Raw genomic sequence first — 22,562 nt, 5'->3', positions numbered from 1 at the left:
ATCTCAAATAAACAATCTAACCTTACACCTAAAGCAATTAGAGAAAGAACAAAAAACCCCCAAAGTTAGCAGAAGGAAAGAAATGATAAAAATCAGATCAGAAATAAATGAAAAAGAAATGAAGGAAACAATAGCAAAGATCAATAAAACTAAAAGCTGGTTCTTTGAGAAGATAAACAAAATAGATAAACCACTAGCCAGACTCATCAAGAAAAAAAGGGAGAAGACTCAAATCAATAGAATTAGAAATGAAAAAGGAGAAGTAACAACTGACACTGCAGAAATAAAAAAAATCATGAGAGATTACTACAAGCAACTCTATGCCAATAAAATGGACAATCTGGAAGAAATGGACAAATTCTTAGAAATGCACAACCTTCTGAAACTGAACCAGGAAGAAAGAGAAAATGTGAACAGATCAATTACAAGCACTGAAATTGAGACTGTGATTAAAAATCTTCCACCAAACAAAAGCCCAGGACCAGATGGCTTCACAGGCGAATTCTATCAAAATTTAGAGATGAGCTAACACCTATCCTTCTAAAACTCTTCCAAAATATAGCAGAGGGAGGAATACTCCCAAACTCACTCTACGAGGCCACCATCTCCCTGATACTAAAACCAGACAAAGATGTCACAAAGAATGAAAACTACAGGCCAATATCACTGATGAACATAGATGCAAAAATCCTCAACAAAATACTTGCAAACAGAATCCAACAGCACATTAAAAGGATCATACACCATGATCAAGTGGGGTTTATCCCAGGAATGCAAGGATTCTTCAGTATACGCTAATCAATCAATGTGATACACCATCTTAACAAATTGAAGGATAAAAACCATACGATAATCTCAATAGATGTAGAAAAATGTTTCAACAAAATTCAACACCCATTTATGATAAAAACTATCCAGAAAGTAGGCAAAGAAGGAACCTACCTCTACATAATAAAGGCCATATATGACAAACCCACAGCCAACATTGTTCTCAATGGTGAAAAACTGATACCATTTCCACTAAGATCAGGAACAAGACAAGGATGTCCACTCTTGCCACTATTATTCAACATAGTTTTGGAAGTTTTAGCCACAGCAATCAGAGAAGAAAAAGAAATAAAAGGAATCCAAATCGGATTCAATTCCCTTGAATTGTCCCCATTGGCCTCGCTCCCCACCTCCTAGCTTAGGTCCTCAGCTGCAGAAGCTACTTCTATTTGAGGGGGATGGGTGATGCTAGATGTCCTAGAAAGAGCCAGAGTAGATGCCTGAGTGGGCCGTTGGAGGGGCAACATCCTGATGGTCCTTCAGACTGCAGTTTAGAATAACCACGTTTCTAGAGCTAAAGCCAGGGCAGACCTCCAGGCTGAGAGAAAAATGTTTAGAACTGGAACTTCTCCAGACTGAGTTGAATAGAATATGGTTGCTCTAGGGTGCAGGAGGCAGTAGGGAAAATAAAGGAACCTGGCTGAGGGGCAAGATCTAACTGTTATCCACAGTTCTGAAAAGGATCTGCGGTTCACAGGCATATACTCAGGCCCTGTGTGCTCAAGGTCTACACCTCACTCAGAGACCTCCTTTCTGTGCTGCCCTGGGCTCTCAAGGTTTCCCCAGCTAGGTTTCCCACGTCTCTCTCTATGTGTGTGAACAGATACCGTGGGAATTTCTTGTTTTCCCCATCCCTCCCCTGGTGGGTCACTCAGAGCCAGTGCCTGGAAGCAGGAGAAGCAGGTGTGGTCAGGGTGGAGCAGTGGACTGAACTTTGACCTCTGGGCATGTGTATAACAGTTCCTAGGGAGAGATTGCTAAGATTTCTATAACTCCAGAAAGTGTGTAGCCCTCTCCCAGGTGTGCCATGTAGCACAACTGCAGAGGGTATGATTCACACCAAAGTCCACATGAACAATGCCCCAGAGTTGCACAGTGCAGAGCCCGTCAGGCCATTCAAAGTGACCCTGTCTCTCCCTAGTGATCCCTAGTCCTGAAGGAATTGGTTACTGCACCCATCTTCTCTAGCAATAGCAGGAATGGAAACAGAGCCAATAATGACAAGGCCAAGATTTATTCAAGTGCTTGTGCAAAACGTTTGATTTTCCATACTATTTTATTGCTCTAGTACATATCTTGATATTGGAAGTGACCTATACTTTCATGGATCTCCAGTCATCAGCTTTCTTCTAGCTTTGCAAGGGGCAATTTGCCTAAGAAATCTAATTATTTATTCCAGGTAAATGTTGCTTTCAGTCCCTCCAATATCTAAATCTCCTTGGGAAAAATAGGTTAGTAATTCTTCTATTTACAAGGCTTACTTGATCTTGGTGAACCAAACATTTGAAAAATTATTTAAATTAGGACTGGAAAGTACAAGGTGTCCCTGAGGATTTCAAAGCAGCAAAGAGATTTTTTCTTACTTATTTAAAATCTAGCAGTGATACCTGCTAATATCCAAGAATCTCTAAACCAGTGGCTCCCAATATGTGGTCCCTGAAACAGCATCACCTGGGAGTTTGTTAAAAATGCAAATTATCAGGTCCTACTCCAGATCTACTGAATCAAATTCTGAGGGGTAGGGCCCGGCAATCTGTGGTTTAACAAGCCCTCCAGGTGATCCTGATGCATGCTTATGTTTGCAAAGCAGTGTTCTAGGACTAGGAAAGTCATTCTCAGTCTTGCTTGTATCTAAGAATTCCCTGGGGAGCTCTTAAAAAATCTGCCCATGGCCACACCCCAGACAAATCAGAATCTCTGGAAGGGGAACACAGACATAAATTCCCCAGGTGATTACAATGTGCACCCATGGTTAAGAAACACATTGCTTTAGGAGCAATACATCTCAAATTTTAGCATGTATAAATATTTGTTAAATATTTAGATTAAATACTTGTTAAATATTTAGGTTACCCCCAGAGATTTTGATTCAGTAGATCAATGGTAAGGCCCAGGAATTTATGTTTTTAGCCAATAGCCCAGGTGCTATTGTAGAAGGTCCATGGACCACTCCTTAAGGAGCACTACTTTAGAGCCAGGACTACCTAAAGAGTCTTGAGGAAGGACTGTGCTTACCTATGGGAATTAAGAAGCCATAGCTCTGAAGACTTTAAGTTGCAGGGTCAGTTGTATGGTGATGGATGGTAACTTGACCTTTGGCGGTAATCACTTTGTAGTATACAGATATCGAATTATATAATGTTGTACACCCAAAACTTATACCATGTTATATACCAATTTTACCTCAATAAAAAAATAAAATGTTTTTAAAAGTTGCAGGCCAAAAAAAATTCAACAGATTATTTCATGGATAGGATGGCAAATGGAACTGCAGAAAGGTGGTGAAGCTGTTTAATTACGATGTCCCTGTCAACCATTGATTTCATCGACCTTGGGAGCTAATGAGCTCTCTCAGCAAAATAATGAAATCAGGAGATGGACCCAAACAACCTCTTAAATTGCATGGTCCTATGTTAGAGGCTAGCCCGTCCAATCAGCAAATTCCTACACCAGGAGCAGGGCAGCAGCATGAAAACAACAGACTGCGGAGTCAGGCAGACTTGGATTTGAATCTGGTGTCACCACTTGCTAGCTACATGACCTTGAGCAAGTCTCTCTGAGTCTGTGTTCTGATCTGTCAGATGAGGATACTGATACCTCCCTCACAGGGCCGTTATGCCGATTAACAGGAAAAGCACATGGCACCCACTAGCCTCACACAAAGGGTAGCTATTGTTACTCTGCTGTTTATTGACCAGAGTCTGTTTTCTAATTTATTGTACCAAGTGTCATTCAGTAGTTTTGACACCCTGAGAAATTCCTCCAGCTCCTCTGTATAGACACAGAATTCACAAGAAGCAGAGACATGAAAACCTGCCATTATCTTTTTTTTTTTTTAATTTACTTTTTATTTTTGGCTGCATTGGGTCTTCGTTGCTGCACACCGGCTTTCTCTAGTTGCGGCGAGCGGGGGCTACTCTTCGTTGCGGTGCGCCGGCTTCTCATTGCCATGCCTTCTCTTGTTGCGGAGCACCGGCTCTAGGCGCGCGGGCTTCCGTAGCTGTGGCACTGGGGCTTTGTTGCTCTGCGGCGTGTGGGATCCTCCTGGACCAGGGCCAGAACCCGTGTCCCCTGCATTGGCAGGCGGACTCTTACCCACTGCACCACCTGGGAAACCCCTGCCGTTATCTTTAAATAAAAGCAACTAAGAATGGATGATCTAGGGAATATTTTTTATAAGCCCTGTGCTTGAGTTAGACCTCCAGATGATTCTCGAGTCTGTTGAGCAAACTATACCCATAGCAAATTGACTGGTAAGACACTAACTTGAGGGGAAAAAAAAATCTTAAATAATTTCCCAGCTGTGTTCTAATTGTCTGCTTAGAAAGAGTATACATACATTTTTTACTGTGGTTACTTCAAGGATAGATGCCGCTAAAGAGAATTTTAAGTGATTCATACCATGTTTCCTCATTGGAGAAAGCTTTTGCTAACTTTGTTCTGATAAGCCTACAGAAATAAAAGAGAATATGGTAGAGGAGGACATTAAGAATTAAAGTTGGAGAAAAATTCAAGCAGTCACCCAGTTTATTTTTTGAGTTTTAGACAGAAAGTCTAGCCTGACCCTCGTGATGGCCTGAGGCAGATGGAGGCTTCTATGAACGTCATTTTTTACTAAAGTAAAATGCTCCGTATTGTTCGGCTGCCTCCCTCCTGCCACAGGATAAATATGGCTCCTCGGGTGGGTTTGGGATGGAGAGGAGCTGGGTATCACTCCCATCATAATTACCCCTCAGACACTTAAGATGACAATTGAGTCATCCTCTAGCCTCTTTTTTTCCAGGAAAAAATCCAGTTCCTTAAAACCTGCCTCACAGGCTCTCTTTTCCAACCCTTTAATCATGGTCTCCTTTGTGTGCCCTGGCCATGTGCCCTGCTTCTCTTCTCAGCTGTGGCTCTCAGAACTGGACCTGGTCCACGAATGAAGACCTGACCATGCTGACAGGAATAGGAAAGCCCCTCTGTCTCCATAATGACTTTTAAGCCAAGAAAGTAGTTAACAGTCATCATCGAGTACCTCCCAGGCTCCGTTCTAGAAGCTGTGGATAACTCTGCTGTCACAGAGCCAGGCAGGACCATAATGGGGGGTGGGGGGTGGGAAGGATGGTGTCAAGCAAGAGATTGTGGTCCCGCTTGGCTCCAGGGGTCTCTTGCCCTGAGGTCTGTTGTTTCGGGGTCTTCTTCTTTCTTCCTTTATTATAAAATTTATTTTCTATATTTTAAAAGAATTTTAAACTTAAGGTGTAATCGACACATAGCATTATGTTTGTTTCAGGTATACAACGTAATGATTCAATATTTGTATACATTGCAAAATGATCAACACAATTAGTCTAGTTAACATTTGTCACCATACATATTACAAATTTTTTTTTCTTGTGATGAGAACGTTTAAGATTTACTCTTACCAATGTTCAAATATGCAATACCATATTATTAACTAGGACCAGCCCAGGTTGAGTGATTCCTCTCTCAGAGCATTTGGTAACCAGGGTGTTGCTGTCAACCCCTTGTCTCTCCCCGTTTACCATCTAACTTCTTGTAAGAATATCTACACTTGTGATCTTTCCATCTTCATCTCTCACTTAGTCTTCAAGCCTCTAAAACTTGACTTCACCCATCATGCCTAAAACTACCCCCTCAGAGCCCCAGTAATCTCCCGAAAGTAATTTTAATGGGCACTTTGACAAGTTCCTTCAAGTAACCTCTCTGTAGTGTTTGACACTTTTGACCACGGTCCTTCTGGAAACAGTCTCTCTCTCCTTTAGCTTCCAGTGCCTCAACTATTGTCATTCACTACCTCATTCTGTTTGTGCTATGCTACAGCCATATATAACTCTTTGCAGTTCCTTGTGTAGGGGATGTGCTGTTGATGCCACAACTCCTTGAGTCATAAGTCTAAACCAAGCATGGTACTCTCACTCCCCTTCTAGCAATCTGATCAGGAAGGGGCAAATGACTCAATCCTGGCCAATAAGATATAAAGGGAACAAAGATTTTCTTGCTCCTAAAAAGAGTCATGTGGAAGAAAGAGTATCTTTTCTTATGGGAAGGATGGAGTAGAAGTAAGGAGGAGGGAGGCACCTGGAGAGCACAGAGAAGGGAAGTTGAACTTATGTGTGGTCTGCCTGAGGCCCACACTACACATGTCTTTCTTGCTGTGTAAGATAATAAACTGTCTCATGGCTTAGTGAGTGTGAGTTTGGTTTTATTTACTAATGATACTGAACATTTCCTCATATGTTTACTGGCTGTATGTGTTTCTGCTCCTGGCAAATGTTTTAAGGTTTCTTTTGTTATTTTTTCTAATTTTATGTGTTTTTTCTTATTGATTGGTAGAAACTCTTTTTATATTTTTGAGACTAATTATATGTGTATTGAAAATATCTTATCTCCATTTTACTTTACTCTTCATTTTCTTGAAGATATCTTTTGATGAATAATATATACTAATTTTAATATAATTTATCAATGTTTGTAGCAGATGCTTTTTAAGAAACTGTCTTATACAAGAAATCTTTCCCTGTTTGAGGTCTAAATCATTTTCTTTTATTTTCTACCATGAATTTTAAAGTTTTCTTTTTTGTATTTAAACCCTTAATTCATCTTGAGATGATTTTTGTATGTGGTGTAGGATACATACTTTTCCATTTGTATTGTTCCTTTGGCCTGGGATAAACTCTACTTATTCATGACATGTTATCCTTTTTATATATGGTTGAACTATGGTTGGATTTGTTTTGCTAATATTTAAAAAATTTTTGCATTTGTTTCTTGAGGAATATTGGTCTTTTTTTTCTCTTTTTTTTCTTATAACTTTATGGAATGAGTTGGAAAGAATTTTCACACCTGGGATTTCTGGAAGAGTTTGTGTAGAATTGGCATTATTTCTTCCTTAAATCTTTGTAGAATTCACCAGAGAAGTCATCTGGGCTTGGAATTTTCTTTGTGAGAACATTCTTAACTACAAATTCAATTTTTAATTAGATATAGGGCCATTCAGGTTATCTATTTATTCTTAAGTGAGCTTTGGTTGTTGTGTCTTTCAACGAATGTTCCTATTTCATTTTAGTTTTGAAATGTATTTGCATAAAATTATTCATAATATTCTTTTATTATCATTTGAATGTCTGTAGGATCAGTAGTAATGTCCTTTCTCTTTTTTTCTTGATAAGGGTAATTTCTGTATGGTAGGATAGATAGCTCATGGCTTAGTGAATATGAGTTGTTCTATAATTATTTTTTTATTTTTTATTTTTTTTATTGTCCCTGGTTTACAGCTGAGGAGACTATTACTTTTTTTTTTTTTTTAGAGGATGTTGAGGGTAGGAGTTTATTAATTAATTAATTTATTTTTGCTGTGTTGGGTCTTCGTTTCCGTGCAAGGGCTTTCTCTAGTTGTGGCAAGCGGGGGCCACTCTTCATCGCAGTGCGCGGGCCTCTCACTATCGCGGCCTCTCTTGTTGTGCAGCACAGGCTCCAGACGCGCAGGCTCAGTAGTTGTGGCTCATGGGCCTAGTTGCTCTGCGGCATGTGGGATCCTCCTAGACCAGGGCTTGAACCTGTGTCCCCTGCATTAGCAGGCAGATTCTCAACCACTGCGCCACCAGGGAAGGCCCTGTTCTATAATTATTGACTAGAGCAACTTGTTTAATGGTGCAGTTCAGATCTTCTGTGTTCTCCCTGATTTTGTGTCCGCCTGTTCTTGCTCCTAAAAAGAGTCATGTGGAAGAAAGAGTATCTTTTCTTATGGGAAGGATGGAGTAGAAGTAAGGAGGAGGGAGGCACCTGGAGAGCACAGAGAAGGGAAGTTGAACTTATGTGTGGTCTGCCTGAGGCCCACACTACACATGTCTTTCTTGCTGTGTAAGATAATAAACTGTCTCATGGCTTAGTGAGTGTGAGTTTGGTTTTATTTACTAATGATACTGAACATTTCCTCATATGTTTACTGGCTGTATGTGTTTCTGCTCCTGGCAAATGTTTTAAGGTTTCTTTTGTTATTTTTTCTAATTTTATGTGTTTTTTCTTATTGATTGGTAGAAACTCTTTTTATATTTTTGAGACTAATTATATGTGTATTGCAAATATCTTATCTCCATTTTACTTTACTCTTCATTTTCTTGAAGATATCTTTTGATGAATAATATATACTAATTTTAATATAATTTATCAATGTTTGTAGCAGATGCTTTTTAAGAAACTGTCTTATACAAGAAATCTTTCCCTGTTTGAGGTCTAAATCATTTTCTTTTATTTTCTACCATGAATTTTAAAGTTTTCTTTTTTGTATTTAAACCCTTAATTCATCTTGAGATGATTTTTGTATGTGGTGTAGGATACATACTTTTCCATTTGTATTGTTCCTTTGGCCTGGGATAAACTCTACTTATTCATGACATGTTATCCTTTTTATATATGGTTGAACTATGGTTGGATTTGTTTTGCTAATATTTAAAAAATTTTTGCATTTGTTTCTTGAGGAATATTGGTCTTTTTTTTCTCTTTTTTTTCTTATAACTTTATGGAATGAGTTGGAAAGAATTTTCACACCTGGGATTTCTGGAAGAGTTTGTGTAGAATTGGCATTATTTCTTCCTTAAATCTTTGTAGAATTCACCAGAGAAGTCATCTGGGCTTGGAATTTTCTTTGTGAGAACATTCTTAACTACAAATTCAATTTTTAATTAGATATAGGGCCATTCAGGTTATCTATTTATTCTTAAGTGAGCTTTGGTTGTTGTGTCTTTCAACGAATGTTCCTATTTCATTTTAGTTTTGAAATGTATTTGCATAAAATTATTCATAATATTCTTTTATTATCATTTGAATGTCTGTAGGATCAGTAGTAATGTCCTTTCTCTTTTTTTCTTGATAAGGGTAATTTCTGTATGGTAGGATAGATAGCTCATGGCTTAGTGAATATGAGTTGTTCTATAATTATTTTTTTATTTTTTATTTTTTTTATTGTCCCTGGTTTACAGCTGAGGAGACTATTACTTTTTTTTTTTTTTTTTAGAGGATGTTGGGGGTAGGAGTTTATTAATTAATTAATTTATTTTTGCTGTGTTGGGTCTTCGTTTCCGTGCAAGGGCTTTCTCTAGTTGTGGCAAACGGGGGCCACTCTTCATCGCAGTGCGCGGGCCTCTCACTATCGCGGCCTCTCTTGTTGTGCAGCACAGGCTCCAGACGCGCAGGCTCAGTAGTTGTGGCTCATGGGCCTAGTTGCTCTGCGGCATGTGGGATCCTCCTAGACCAGGGCTTGAACCTGTGTCCCCTGCATTAGCAGGCAGATTCTCAACCACTGCGCCACCAGGGAAGGCCTTGTTCTATAATTATTGACTAGAGCAACTTGTTTAATGGTGCAGTTCAGATCTTCTGTGTTCTCCCTGATTTTGTGTCCGCCTGTCATTTCTATCAATTATTGAGAGTGCAGTATTGAAAAATTATAGATTTGTCTATTTCTTTTAGTTCTGTCAGTTTTTGCATTGTATATTCAAAGCCCTTTTTGTTCTATAATTATTGACTAGAGCAACTTGTTTAATGGTGCAGTTCAGATCTTCTGTGTTCTCCCTGATTTTGTGTCTGCCTGTCATTTCTATCAATTATTGAGAGTGCAGTATTGAAAAATTATAGATTTGTCTATTTCTTTTAGTTCTGTCAGTTTTTGCATTGTATATTCAAAGCCTTTTTTTAGTTTCATATTCATTTAGAATTTTTATGTTCACTTAATGAATTGATTCCTTTATTATTGTGAAATTTCCTTTCTTACCCCTCATAATATTCCTTTTACTGAAATGGACTTCATCTGATATTTATATCTCTATTCCAGCTTTCCTTTGCTTGGTGTTGGCATGGTATATCTTATTTCAACTGTCAAATTTAACTTGTCTATATTTTTACATTTAAAGTGCATTTCTTGCAGACAGAAAATAGCTGGGGGTTGTTTTTCTATCAAGTGTGACAGTGTTACTTTTTAATTGGACTGTTTTTACCAATTATTTTTATTATTGTCATTGTTGGACTTAAATCTACCATCTTGGTCTCTGTGTTCTATTTGTCTCATGTGATGTTTCTTTTTTCCCTCTGAAATTTCAGACATTATTTCTTCAAAATAATTTTTTTGGTCACCCCCATGTCTCTCATCTGCTTCTGGAATTGCAATTGTATATATTTTAGGTAATTTGATATTGTCTCAAAGATTATTAACGCTCTGTTAATTTTTTCTTCAGTCTTTTTTTTCTGTGTGTATTTTATTTTGGATACTTCTATGTCCTCAAATTAACTAATGCTTTCTTCTGAAGTACCTAGACTGCGGTTAATCCCATCCAGTAATTTTTCATTTCATATATTATAGTTTTCAGTCTTAGCAGTTAAATTTTGATTTTAAAATACCTTCCATTTCTTTCCTCAGTATTTTTGTGTTCATGTTGGGCACATTGTTTGAGGTCTCATCCCACCAGACTCTGAGTTTTTCCTGCCTGTAATGTGGCCTGGAATGAATCTCTGGAGTGATCACAGAACTTAACCTGGTTTGTTTAGTCTTTCTCAATGGTCATTGTCCTGCACTGACTATTGTTCACTGTCTAAAAATCATTGGCTCATATATTTTGCCTGTTTTTTAAAGTGGTTTAATACAGGAGGGCAAACCCAGTCCCTGTTACTCCGTAATGGCCATAGCCTTCATTTTAGAAAGATATTTCTGGTAGATATAGAATTCTACGTTGACAGCATTTTACTTTCAGCACTTTCAAGCATGTTTTGCTTTTCAGTGTGTTAGAAATATCACAAGATATTTCTTCTGGCTTATGTTATTTTTGACAAGAAATTATTATTCTATTTTCAACAACTTTTCTCCTGGTCATAGGTCACATTTTCTTGTTTCTTCTCATGTCTAGTATTTTTTAAATGGATGCTGGAAATTGTCATTTTGCATTGTTCTATGTCTGGATTTTGCTGTCTTTCTGATTTCTGTCTCCTCAACTTCTGTACTCTGTTTGGGTTCCTCTACCTTGTGGTATGGTCTGGAAAGTACATGTATTGTCATCTTGCATTGTTCTATGTCTGGATTTTGCTGTCTTTCTGATTTCTGTCTCCTCAACTCATTACTCAACTTCTGTACTCTGTTTGGGTTCCTCTACCTTGTTGTATGGTCTGGAAAGTACATCCACGTAGAAAGCCAGAGTGAGCATAGGACCATTTTATTTGATTGCCTTTCCTCAGGGATCACTTAACTGAACTGCTTGTCTTCCAGTATCTGAAAGCTTGGGGGGTTTTCCCTATATTTTGTTCAACTTTCTAGTTGTTTACAGTGGGAACATAAGTCCAGTACCAGTTACCCTGTTATTTTTGCCAAAATCAGAAATTGCTACATTATTAAAAATAACTACCCAACTAACAAGCAATTAAATAAAGGTTTTCATGCATTAGCCAAGGAAGAGTAGTATCATGGACCATGAATTATGATTAGTCCAATCCCACACCCCCAAGGCCCTTTTCAAAATAAGTTGAAAAAACCAATTCCACATTTGTATTATCTCTTATTGCATTCAATGCTGAAAGCTCACATCATTTAGCAGTATATAATTTTGGCTATGGTGTACAATTGTGGGGCTGGTATATGCCCTTTATTTTTCTCTGTTGTGGCCTAATTCTTTTAAGTGTTATAAAGAGGTATTATATGCCTTAGGAGTATTTGTTATTTGGGACAGTCTCAAAGCTTTCTGGACTAATTCTTTCAGAATGAAAAGGGTACACTAGATTCTCAGAATTTACTCCATGCTCACATTTTCCTTTCTTCTTGAACAACTCAATTCTGTCCATATCTGTTAAAATTCCACTCCTTCTTCAGTATTCAAATGATATGTCACCTCCTTTAGTTATTCCTTCCTTGTCAGTATCTTTAAATTGAGACTTAAGCTTCCTCTCCTCTGTGTTTCCACATTTCTTGGTTTATACTTCACATAGGATAATTATTAATTCTAAACTATATTGTAATTATTTGTACAGATGTCACCTTTGCCCCCCTGTAGGCTGTGAATTCATTGAAGGAAAGACTAAATCTTAATCATCTTCAAGATCTCATAGCACCTTGTACCATGCCTGTGAAATAATTGTGCTCAGTAAATCATTGTTGAATGAATGGTGAAGGAAAATGGAAAGGCTTTCAAGACAAGCTGCCCTTAATATACTGTTTTTACCTAAACCCAGCTCTATTCATCGTAGTCTAATAATGCAGGCATCATTGTTCTCTGAATGCCTGCTTCAGAGGTCAGTGGTCCTGATGTGGCTACAGCTCATGCCAACTTCTCCTCATTCTGAGTTGCCGTGGTGGGTGGATGGTCACTGAATTGGTAGTAAGACCAAGTTTCTTCTCCTTTTCGTCTGTTATATTCCTCTGCCAATCCCCTACCCCATTGTCAGTCTCCCTCAAACTTTGAAGCTCTGGAAGCTTCTGTGAGCTAATGACAAAAGGTTCCAGTCATTTCTGTATGCTTGCTTGCCCATGGAGAGTAGCGGTGTGTGTTTAAATGACAGTTTCTCAGTCCCTCTCTAGTGCAGCTTCCTGCTTTGAGAACACTCTGGGTTCAGTGGCTTTCTGCCTCTGTAAACTTTTCTCTCCTCGGTGTATTGGCTTATTTGTCTTTAACCACCCTTTGACTGTAGAATTAGTCTTCAAATTGCTATATTCTTTGACAGTCTAAGTGAGGTGGAGGTCACAGTGCAACTCAAGCAGGGGAAGGCTTACTGATGTACTTCTGGCTCTTTGTTGAGATCAGTCCTCAGTTACTTATGGAGTAACACCTTCTGGATGCTGTGCACTGCCCTGGGTACTGAAGGTGCAAAGTTGAGTAAGTTTTGGCCTCAAGGAACTTATCATTTAGATGGAGAGATTGGTAAACAACAAACAAGCCTACAATTTATGAGTGCAATAACAGAGGATGGGTAACAGAACACTCTGGAAAGGTAAAGGGGAAATAACTCTGCCTGGAGGCTGTGGGGAAGGTAACATCTAAGCTGGGTCTTTCAGAATGGGTAGGAATTCATCAAGCAGAGAGAGGTAGGTGAAGAGTTCAGGAGGAGGAAACAGCACATGCAAGAGCCCCAAAACATGAAAGATTATGGTTTGTTTGGTACATTTGGGAGGGAGGCAGTGAGAGGAAATTGCTGGAAAAGTACACTTGAGCCAGACTGCCCTTTTTATGATCTGTTAAGAAATATGGATTTTTTTTTCCATAGGCCTATATTTCCTAAATTTTGGTCATGTTCCTACCACTTTCACATTATCACCATATATAATGCATAATATCTGTACCAATGTTCACTTAACACTTTCCTTAAACGACTCTAACTCACCTTACTTAAAATAGTTTATTATGTAATTATTAATTTTTAAAATATTTTATTAAATATTTAATAATATTTAATTATTAAATATTCTTTAAAAAGAATATATATCACATATATAAATTATGAATCAGAATAGTAGAATGGATACTTGTGAACTTGTCATCTGATAGAAGAAGTAAAACATTTTTATCCAACTTAAGAACTAAAACATTTCCAGCTCCATTGCTCTACTTGTACACTTCTTTCCTGTGTCATCTCCTTGCCTCTCCTAAGAGATTACCACTACCCTATACTTGGTGTTCATTATTCCCTTGTTTTTTTGAAGAATTACTTCACCTCCTATGTATAGATCCCTAAACAATATATCACTTAGCTTTGTTTGGTTTTTTTGTTGTTCTGTTTTTTGGTTTTATTTTACTGGCGTACAGTTGATTTACAATGTTGTTAGTTTCAGGTGTACAGCAAAGTGATTCAGTTATACATATACATATATTCATTGTTTTTTTACCTTTGTTTGGTTTTGCACTTTATATTTTGATTTGTGACATCCTTGTAGAAGAAAGATGGATGCAGGAACAAGCCTGGAAGCAGGGAGACTCTTTAGAGGTGATTGTCATAATCTAGAAAAGAGTTGATGGGAACCTGGATTAGGGCAATAGGGAGAGGAGAGGATCAATATGAGCTATTTCAAAGGCAGGGTTGCTGAAACCAAGGAACGATTTAAAAGAAATATATAGTAAGAGCTTCTTTAGAAATCTGCCCTCTGTGATGTTTCTAATACTAAAACTCTTTGTTTAGTTTATTGATATAAATAGTTTGAATTTTGACCCTTGATGTGCTGGTGGTTCCCTGTGGTTTCCAGGGAGTAGGGAAAAACAAATCCATGTCTCCTTCCTAGAAGGTCTATTCTGTGACTTTTAAAGATAAGTAAATAAAAGCCAGGTACTTTTGAATGATGTTTAAGGTGTGGTACTTTACGATCCTACTAGGCAGTGAACCAATTCTCAGATCTTGTTTTTTTTTAACTCCAAAACAAGTCCTTCCCTCCAGGCCATAGTGTCTTGAATTTTCTTTTTTAATTCACCACACCCAGATTCCCAACCCCCCCCCCCCCCCCCACCCCCCGGCCTTTTTTTTTTGCAGCAGCAGCAGACCTCTCACCGTTGTGGCCTCTCCCGTTGCGGAGCACAGGCTCCGGACGCGCAGGCTCAGCGGCCATGGCTCACGGGTCCAGCCGCTCCGCGGCATGTGGGATCTTCCCAGACCAGGGCACGAACCCATGTCCCCTGCATCGGCAGGCGGACTCTCAACCACTGTGCCACCAGGGAAGCCCAGCAGGAGTTTTTAAGAAAATACAAAGTGACCACTTGTGAAAATAGAGGTGAAATACAGTGATTGTCAGTTTAAGTCATCTTTTGAGAGTCAATACCCCCTCCCACCTTTTTAGGCATTTAGTAGAACATTTTCCTTAGTTTGAACCAGACTGGTTGCTCAACAAACTATTTGACAGTCTAGGAAAGCCAGTTATCAGGAGACAAAATGTCTTGGACAAATTAGCCATGTTCATCAGAGGTAGAATCCAAACAGGCCCCCGTGGTTCCTCATGCCTCTGCTTGGCTGTGGCCTCTTAGACTATTCAGTTCAATTAAACAAATATTTATTTAGTGCCTATTATGCAAAAGCTCAGTACTAGGCACCCTGCTAATACTGTATTACTTTCCTAATGGACTGGGAAACTTGGGAAGGTCTCAGATAGGTTATAACAGGTCCCCTATCTTATTCTGAGGAGGAGATGCTATTTATCTCCAAACTAATTGAACAGACTGGGGAAAGGAGGGAGAGCGTGAATAGGGACCCTGAGGGGAGTAGCTCTGTTGCTCTTTCTTCCCCAGTGGAAATTCCGACAAATGTGAGGTGGGAAGCCTAGTGCAGCGAGGGATTTTTTGGTTTGGGGATTTGAGGAGGTAAGATCTTAAGATCTACTCTCCGATACTAGATGAGGACCTGTGACTTAATCCTAACAGGATATGACATTCAGGATTTTGTGGCCACCTTGATGGGTTGACACAATCTTTCTGCATCACTGTTCACCCAGCCATTAATTTTATTTGACTACATACTTCTAGTCTGGAGTCTTGCTCTTTGAATAGGAGAATTTTGCTTTATTTTTATTTTTTACCTCCTGATGATTGATGGTGGGGAGGGGAAGGACAGAAGCAGATAGGAAGCAGATAGATAAGCTGACAAAAATGACAAAATACAATTTTATGTTTAAATTGGAAGAACAAAAGGCTGTTGATGAATTGTGATATATTTGGTATTGAAGAGTAACACAGATATAATTAAAGTCTTTCAACCCAATGTTTAATCCAGACAGATCTTTTCAGAAAGTCGGGCCGTATTTATCTCATACAAGCAACCCTGTTTTATGCGGCTCATTTATATGACAGCTGTTATGACCATGATATCTAGACCCAGGGCCAGAAATACAGTCCCAAATTGAATCTTTCAATACCCATGGCATGAAGGAGCGAGTATGCATACAGAGAGGGGAATATAATATCCTACATTTGCATAGCGCTTTGTTCTCCTTTCAAAATACTTTCACATCTATGAGAACACGAAATGATGTTGTTTACTAAAGTTCACTGTTAATTTTTTTTTCCCTAATGATTATTTGGCCACCATCCTGTAGGTTGTGTTGTTGAACTAAGTTTAAGAATCTTAAGGTCAAAAAGGACATTTGGTGATCTTTTGGTCTGGGACACAAATTGTGAGAAGATCTAGAGTTCTTCCTTAAAATGCATATACCCCTTGGAAGAAACATGTTCCTAGGTAACAGCTTAAAATGTGATTGTTCACCTATTAACATGGATTTGTTGGCGTTACCTGAAAAGAGAGAGAAGAGTTTTAAGGTGGTAAAGGAAGTTATCTAGAAGACGAGGATGCCTCCAAAGTCCATCTCTCCAAGTCCAACCTCATCTGTTACCAGCCTTTCCCATAAAACTGCATTAGGATTGTTTTCTTAATTTCTCTTTCTGATAGTTCATTATTAGTGTGTTGAAACACAACAGATTTCTGTATATTTTATATCTTGTAACTTTACTGAATTCATCTGGTGACACAAATAAATGGAAAGATATACTGTGCTCATGGACTGGAAGAATATTGTTAAAATTTCCATACCTCCCAAAGCAATCTACAGATTCAATATAATCCTTATCAAAATACCCATGGCATCACAGAACTAGAACAAAATAATTCTAAAATTTGTGTGCGACCACAAAAGACCCCAAATAGCCAAAGCAATCTTGAGAAAGAAAAACAAAGCTGGAGGCATCACACTCCCTGATTTCAAAGTATGTCACAAAACTATAGTAATCAAAATAGTGTAATACTGGGACAAAAACAGACACATAGATCAGTGGAACAGAATAGAAAGCCCAGAAATAAACCCATGTTTATATAGTCAATTAATCTATGACAAAGGAGGCAAGAATAAGCAATGATGAAATGAGAGTTTCTTCAATAAATGGTGTTGGGAAAACTGGACAGCTACATACAAAAGAATGAAACTAGACCACTTTTTTACACCAATACAAAAATAAACTCAAAATGGATTGAAGACTTAAATGTAAGACCTGAAACCATATATTTTCCTGGGAGAAAATATAGACAGTATGCTCTTTGATATCAGTCTTAGGAGTATTTTTCTGGATATGTCTCCTCAGGCAAGGGAAACAAAAGCAAAAATAAACAAATAGGACTATACTGAAAAGCTTTTGCACAGTGAGCAAAACCATCAGCAAAACTAAAGACAACCTACTGAATGGGAGAAGATAATTGCAGATGATATGACTGATAAGGGGCTAGTATCCAAAATATATAAGGAATTCATACAATTCAATATCAAAAAAACAAATAATTTGATTAAAAAATGGGCAGAGGACCTGAGTAGACATTTTTGCAAATAAGACATACAGATGACAAGCAGGCATATAAAAAGATGCTCAACATCACCATCAGGGAAATGCAAATCAAAAAGTGAGATATCAGCTCACACCTGTCAGAATGGCTATCATCAAAAAGACAACAAAGAGGGAATTCCCTGGTGGCCCAGTGATTAGGACTCAGCACTTTCACTGCCGTGGCCCAGGTTCAATCCCTGGTCAGGGAATTAAGATCCCACAGGCCGCGTGGCACGGTCAAAAAAAAAAAAAAAAGGCAAAACAATAAAACCTAATAATAAGTGTTGGTGAGAATGAACATGGAGAAAAGAGAACTGTTGTTGGGAATGTAAATTAGTACTACTACTACGGAAAACAGTATGGAGTTTCCTCAAAAAATTAAAAATGGAACAGTGATACAAACTAGCAATTCCACTTCCAGGTATTTATCCAAAGAAAATGAAAACACTAATTCCAAAAGATATATGCACCCCAATGTTCATTGCAGCATGATTTGCAATAGCCAAGATACAGAAGCAACGTATGTGTCCGCCAATAGATGAATGGCTAAAAAAGATAGATGGCTACATTTATATATCTCACAATGGAATATTACTCAGCAGTAAAATAAGGATGAAAGCTTGCCATTGGCTACAACATGGATTGACCTAGAGGATATTACATGAAGTGAAATAAGTCAGATGGAGAAAGACAAGTATTGCACGATTTCACTTATATGTAGAATCTAAAAAAAAAAAAACAAATGAAAAAAGATATCAGAAGAGAAACAGACTCATAGATACAATGAACAATCTGGTGGTTTGCCAGAAAGGGGGAGGGGAGTGAGAGGATGGGTGAAATAGGGGAAAAGGATTAAAAGGTACAAACTTCCAGTTACAAAATAAGTCATGGGGATGTAATGTATGGCAAAGGGAATATAGTCATAACTTTGTATGGTGACAACTGGTAACAAGACTTATCATGGTGATTATTTTATAACGTATAAAAATATCAATTCACTATGTGGTACACCAGAAACTAATATAATAATGTATGTCAGTTATACTCCAATTAAAAAAAAACTGTATTAGTTGCCTCCACTATCTGCTCGCAGGGCCCCTGCACTCTCCTGACAGCACATATCACTCAGGTTATTTGCTTGGTCAACACACTAATTCTGTCCCTAGACTCTGCGTTCTTTGGGGTCAGCGACTCGTGTCCCTCACCACTGCTTTCCAGCATTTCTGCATATAGCAGAGACTCAGGAAAGCATTATAGAATGAATGAAAACTTTAATCCATAATTTTATGCCTAGTTGTAATAGTTAAGCTTCTGGATTATGCCATCTTTGTTTTCAAAAGGAATGACTCTGGAGCACGCCAGAAATTGAAATGTTTATCTTTGTTTTAATACTCTAGAAAAGTATCCAATTTCCCTGTGGAACAGTATAAATAATAGATAGGTAACACTTACTGAGTGTTTATTGTGTGCTGGGTACTTTTTTATCATTTTATACAGATTAATTTATGTGATTCTCACCATAATCCTCTGAGGTAAATGCTACTATTATTACCATTTTAAAATACAGACATTGAGGTGCAGAATTTGAGTCTTCCTGCATATAAATGTTGCCTTTCTTGTTATGAGAAAGGAAAAAGCGCTGAATGACAATGACCAAAGAAGTTTTTTCTATTTGCATTTATCAAACTTCAACGTAGACTCAATAAAAATTCAATGCAATTAAAGAAAGACAAAGTGTTCATCCCTGAGGAGCATAGCATGGTGCCTAAGTATATCATTGCATAACAATCTATTAACAAGTTTCTAAAACCCACAAGAACGTGGAGCTGTGTTAGCGATAAATATTAAGAAGTGGAGGATCCAAGACGGCACACCAACTCTGTCCACTAGGTGGCATTAGCGCCTCTAAATGAGGGGCGTGGGTGGGAACACGTCTGATCATGCCGTCAGCACCCTTGACGAAAAGATTCAAGTACTGGTCTTCAGTTTCCTAGGCCCCAGCTTTGCATCCCCGGCGAGCTGAGGAGCGTCAGACACCCACCAGCGTGGATCGTAGCTCCCCGACCAGGGCTCGAACCCGAGCCGCCTGCATTGGAAGCACGGCGTCTTAACCACTAGACAGCCAGGGAAGTTCCCCACTTTCACTTTTAGATGCTAAGGTAAAGAAACTACAATTAGCTATGTGTAAGCTGGTCATTAGAAGAAGAAATGCGGATTTAGCATCTGCAATGAGCTAGTTCCTTCTCTAGGTGCTGCTGTTGCTGCCAATACGGGCAAAGCAGGTACTAGCCTCACCCTCACGAAGCTTGTAATCTAGTTGGGAAGATAAACATGAAACAAGTAATGACATAAAAGTAGACAATTACAAGTGTGCCAAGTACCAGGTCTTACAGGAATGTGAAACAGGTAGATCTAACCTGGGGGGGTGGGGTCAGGGTAGGCTTCCAAGAAGTGATAATGGGAGGTAATCAGGTAATTAGCCAAAAGGAGGGTGGCTAAGCGTTCCAAGTGAAAGAAACATCATTTGTATGGACCCCCTAAGTGGGCAGGAGCCTGCTCAATTCAAACGACTGAGAAGATTCCAGTGTAGCCAGAGGGGAGAAAGAGTGGGACAGAGGGGTTGGAAGCTGGAGAGGTTGCCTATTGGACAATAAGAAGTGTTAAAGTATTTTAAATAGGAAAGTGACATGATCGGATGTGCATTTTTTAAAAGGTTGTTCTGCCTGAAATGGGGAGGCCGGATTGAGGAGATAAGACTGGATGGGTATCGGCAGGCGGACTCTCAACCACTGCGCCACCAGGGAGGCCCGTGGGGAAGCTTTTATACCGTTTTAGTAAAATGGTGATGGCAGCCTGACCCAGTGCGGCAGGAAGTGTGAGCTCATTGATTAGGGGTGTGAGAGGGAAGAGTCAAGGTTTCTGGCTTAAACAAGAGGATCGATGGTATTGCCATTTGCCAAGGTAGAGAAGAACATCAGAGAAGCAGCAGATTTGGAGGAAAGTTCATGTGTTCACTTCAGAATATTTTGAGTTTGAGGCACTTAAAAAATATTCAAGAGGAGCAATTAAGAAAGCACTTACGTATGAGGAGCTCAAAGAAAGACTCTGGTTGTTCACATAGATTTGACACCATATAACTCAAATTGGGACTTGAACCCACAGTCTTCCAACTGAGATCACACAGCTGGTCTCAGGACTTAATGAAGGTCAGGTTCTTGATGTCTCATCACAAAAAGAATTCAGTGAGAGACAAAGTGATAAGTAAGAAGTAGATTTATTTAGAGAGAAACATACTCCACAGAGTGTGGGCTGTCTCAGAAGGTGAGAAAGGCACCAAGGTATGGGGTTGTCAGCTTTTTAGGGGTGGGTAACTTCATAGGCTAATGAGTGGGAGGAGTATTCCAGCTATTTTGGGGAAGGGGCGAGGATTTCCAGAAATTGGGCTATCACCCACTTTTTGACCTTTATGGTCAGCCTTGGAACTGTCATGGTGCCTGTGGGTGTGTCATTTAGCTTGCTGATGTGATACGATGACCATATACTGAGGCTCAGGGTCTAGTGGAAGTTGTCTTGTCTGCCATCTTGGACCTGTTTGGTTCTAATCAGTTTGTGTTGTGTCTTTGGGCTATGTCATTCTTCTAAAGGTTGTGCCCTGCCCTCTTCCCTCCTGTTTCAGATTCCGGTGTTAGCAGCACACAGATATAAATAGAAAATGCGATGAGACCTTGTAAGGACAAAGTCAAGTGTGAGAAAGGAGGATGTCCTGGGATAGAACTCTAGGGAACCCCACCATTGTCAAGTTGGTAGAGATTAGGAATCAATAGTCAGTAATGAAAACAGAGAAGGAACAGTCATAGGTACAGAAGGAAAACCAGAAGGCCGAGTTCCCCTCCCCAAAAATGATTATGAAAGAGGAAGGGGTCAATAATATTGAGAGCTACTGAGAAGCAAGGGAAGCTGAGAATTTAAATGTGTTCTTTGGATTTGGGGACAAGGAGCTCACTGGTGACTTTGGTGGGATCAGTTTCTATGGCACACTGAAGGCTGAGGCCAGATTGCAGTGAGTTGAAAAGTTGAATGTGAGGTAAGGAAATGGTGATAATTACGCTAAAAATGTAATCCAGTTGACTGGACTGGAGCCTGGGTCCTAGCCTGGGCTGAGACCCCTTGTCTCTGCAAGGGAGTTTCTTTTTCCAATCGATTTGTGCAGCCAATAACGAAACGATGCTGAGAGTGGAACAGCACAAGCTTTATTCAATGACCAAAGAATGGAGAAGTGGGAACCTGGTTCGCAAATCAATTTCTCAACCCAGTTTGGGCGGAGACACCAAATACAGTATATAAGAGGGTCAAAATAAAAAGGAGGAGGACTGAAGATGTCACTGTGAGGTGAGTTTCTGGAGGTAAACGGTTGTCCTCCACCCCCCTGGAAATCCTGTTCTTTCTGAACGGGTGGTATTATGCTACCTATTTCCTGCTGGAACTCTTCATATTTCTGTATAAAGCTCTGACTTTTGTATCGGCAGGTCTCCTGTTACCATATCCAACAGCCAATCTAGTACTGGATGTGGCGATACTCTTCCTTTATCTTGGAATTGGAGTAATTCGACTATTTTTTGGTACAAAGGGAAACCTCTGCCAACGAAAGATGCCACTTGCTATTAGTGTGGCCTTGACCTTCCCATCTGCCATGATGGCCTCCTATTACCTGCTGCTGCAGACCTACGTGCTCCTTCTGGAAGCCGTCATGAACGGCATCTCGCTCTTCTTCTGTGACTCAGAGCTGCTGCTTGAGGTGCTCACCCTGGCTGCTTTCTCCAGTATGGACAGGATTTGAAGTACAAAAATTTCAGCCAGCAGCCCTCACAGGCTGAGACCACACATACCTCTGGTACTTTAGCCATACCAGTGAGAAACGGTGGGTCAAGTTGTCCTGGGAAAGGTTGCAGCTTTTCCTCAGCACAGACTCCTTGGGGAACAAACCAAGCATAAGGCCACTGGGCACCATCTTCTAAACCAGGATCATCAACCCAAGAGACTCTTCTACACTCCAGTATAGGGAGCGGCGAAGCTGTCACCATCCTGGCCCTTCTCAGAACCAATTCCCTTCTGACCTCAAGTTTTCCTCTTTGATCATCGTGGCCAAAGCATCTTGTGTGGACCGTGTAGGCTCCTTGGGCTTCCAGCAGGACCTCA

General features: G+C 39.4%; 1 pseudogene; it reads left to right on the top strand.

The window, feature by feature from the left end:
* LOC112392134 (transmembrane protein 216 pseudogene) overlaps window positions 1-22,203 on the top strand; it is a 35,652-nt pseudogene extending 13,449 nt beyond the window's left edge.
* Window positions 22,204-22,562: the final 359 nt, after the last annotated feature.

This window comes from Neophocaena asiaeorientalis, unplaced genomic scaffold, assembly GCF_003031525.2.
Source record: "Neophocaena asiaeorientalis asiaeorientalis breed wild unplaced genomic scaffold, Neophocaena_asiaeorientalis_V1.1 scaffold24, whole genome shotgun sequence".
NCBI lineage: Eukaryota > Metazoa > Chordata > Mammalia > Artiodactyla > Phocoenidae > Neophocaena > Neophocaena asiaeorientalis.
Note: the sequence above shows the minus strand (reverse complement) of the source record. Positions and strands in the feature narration are given on the sequence as shown.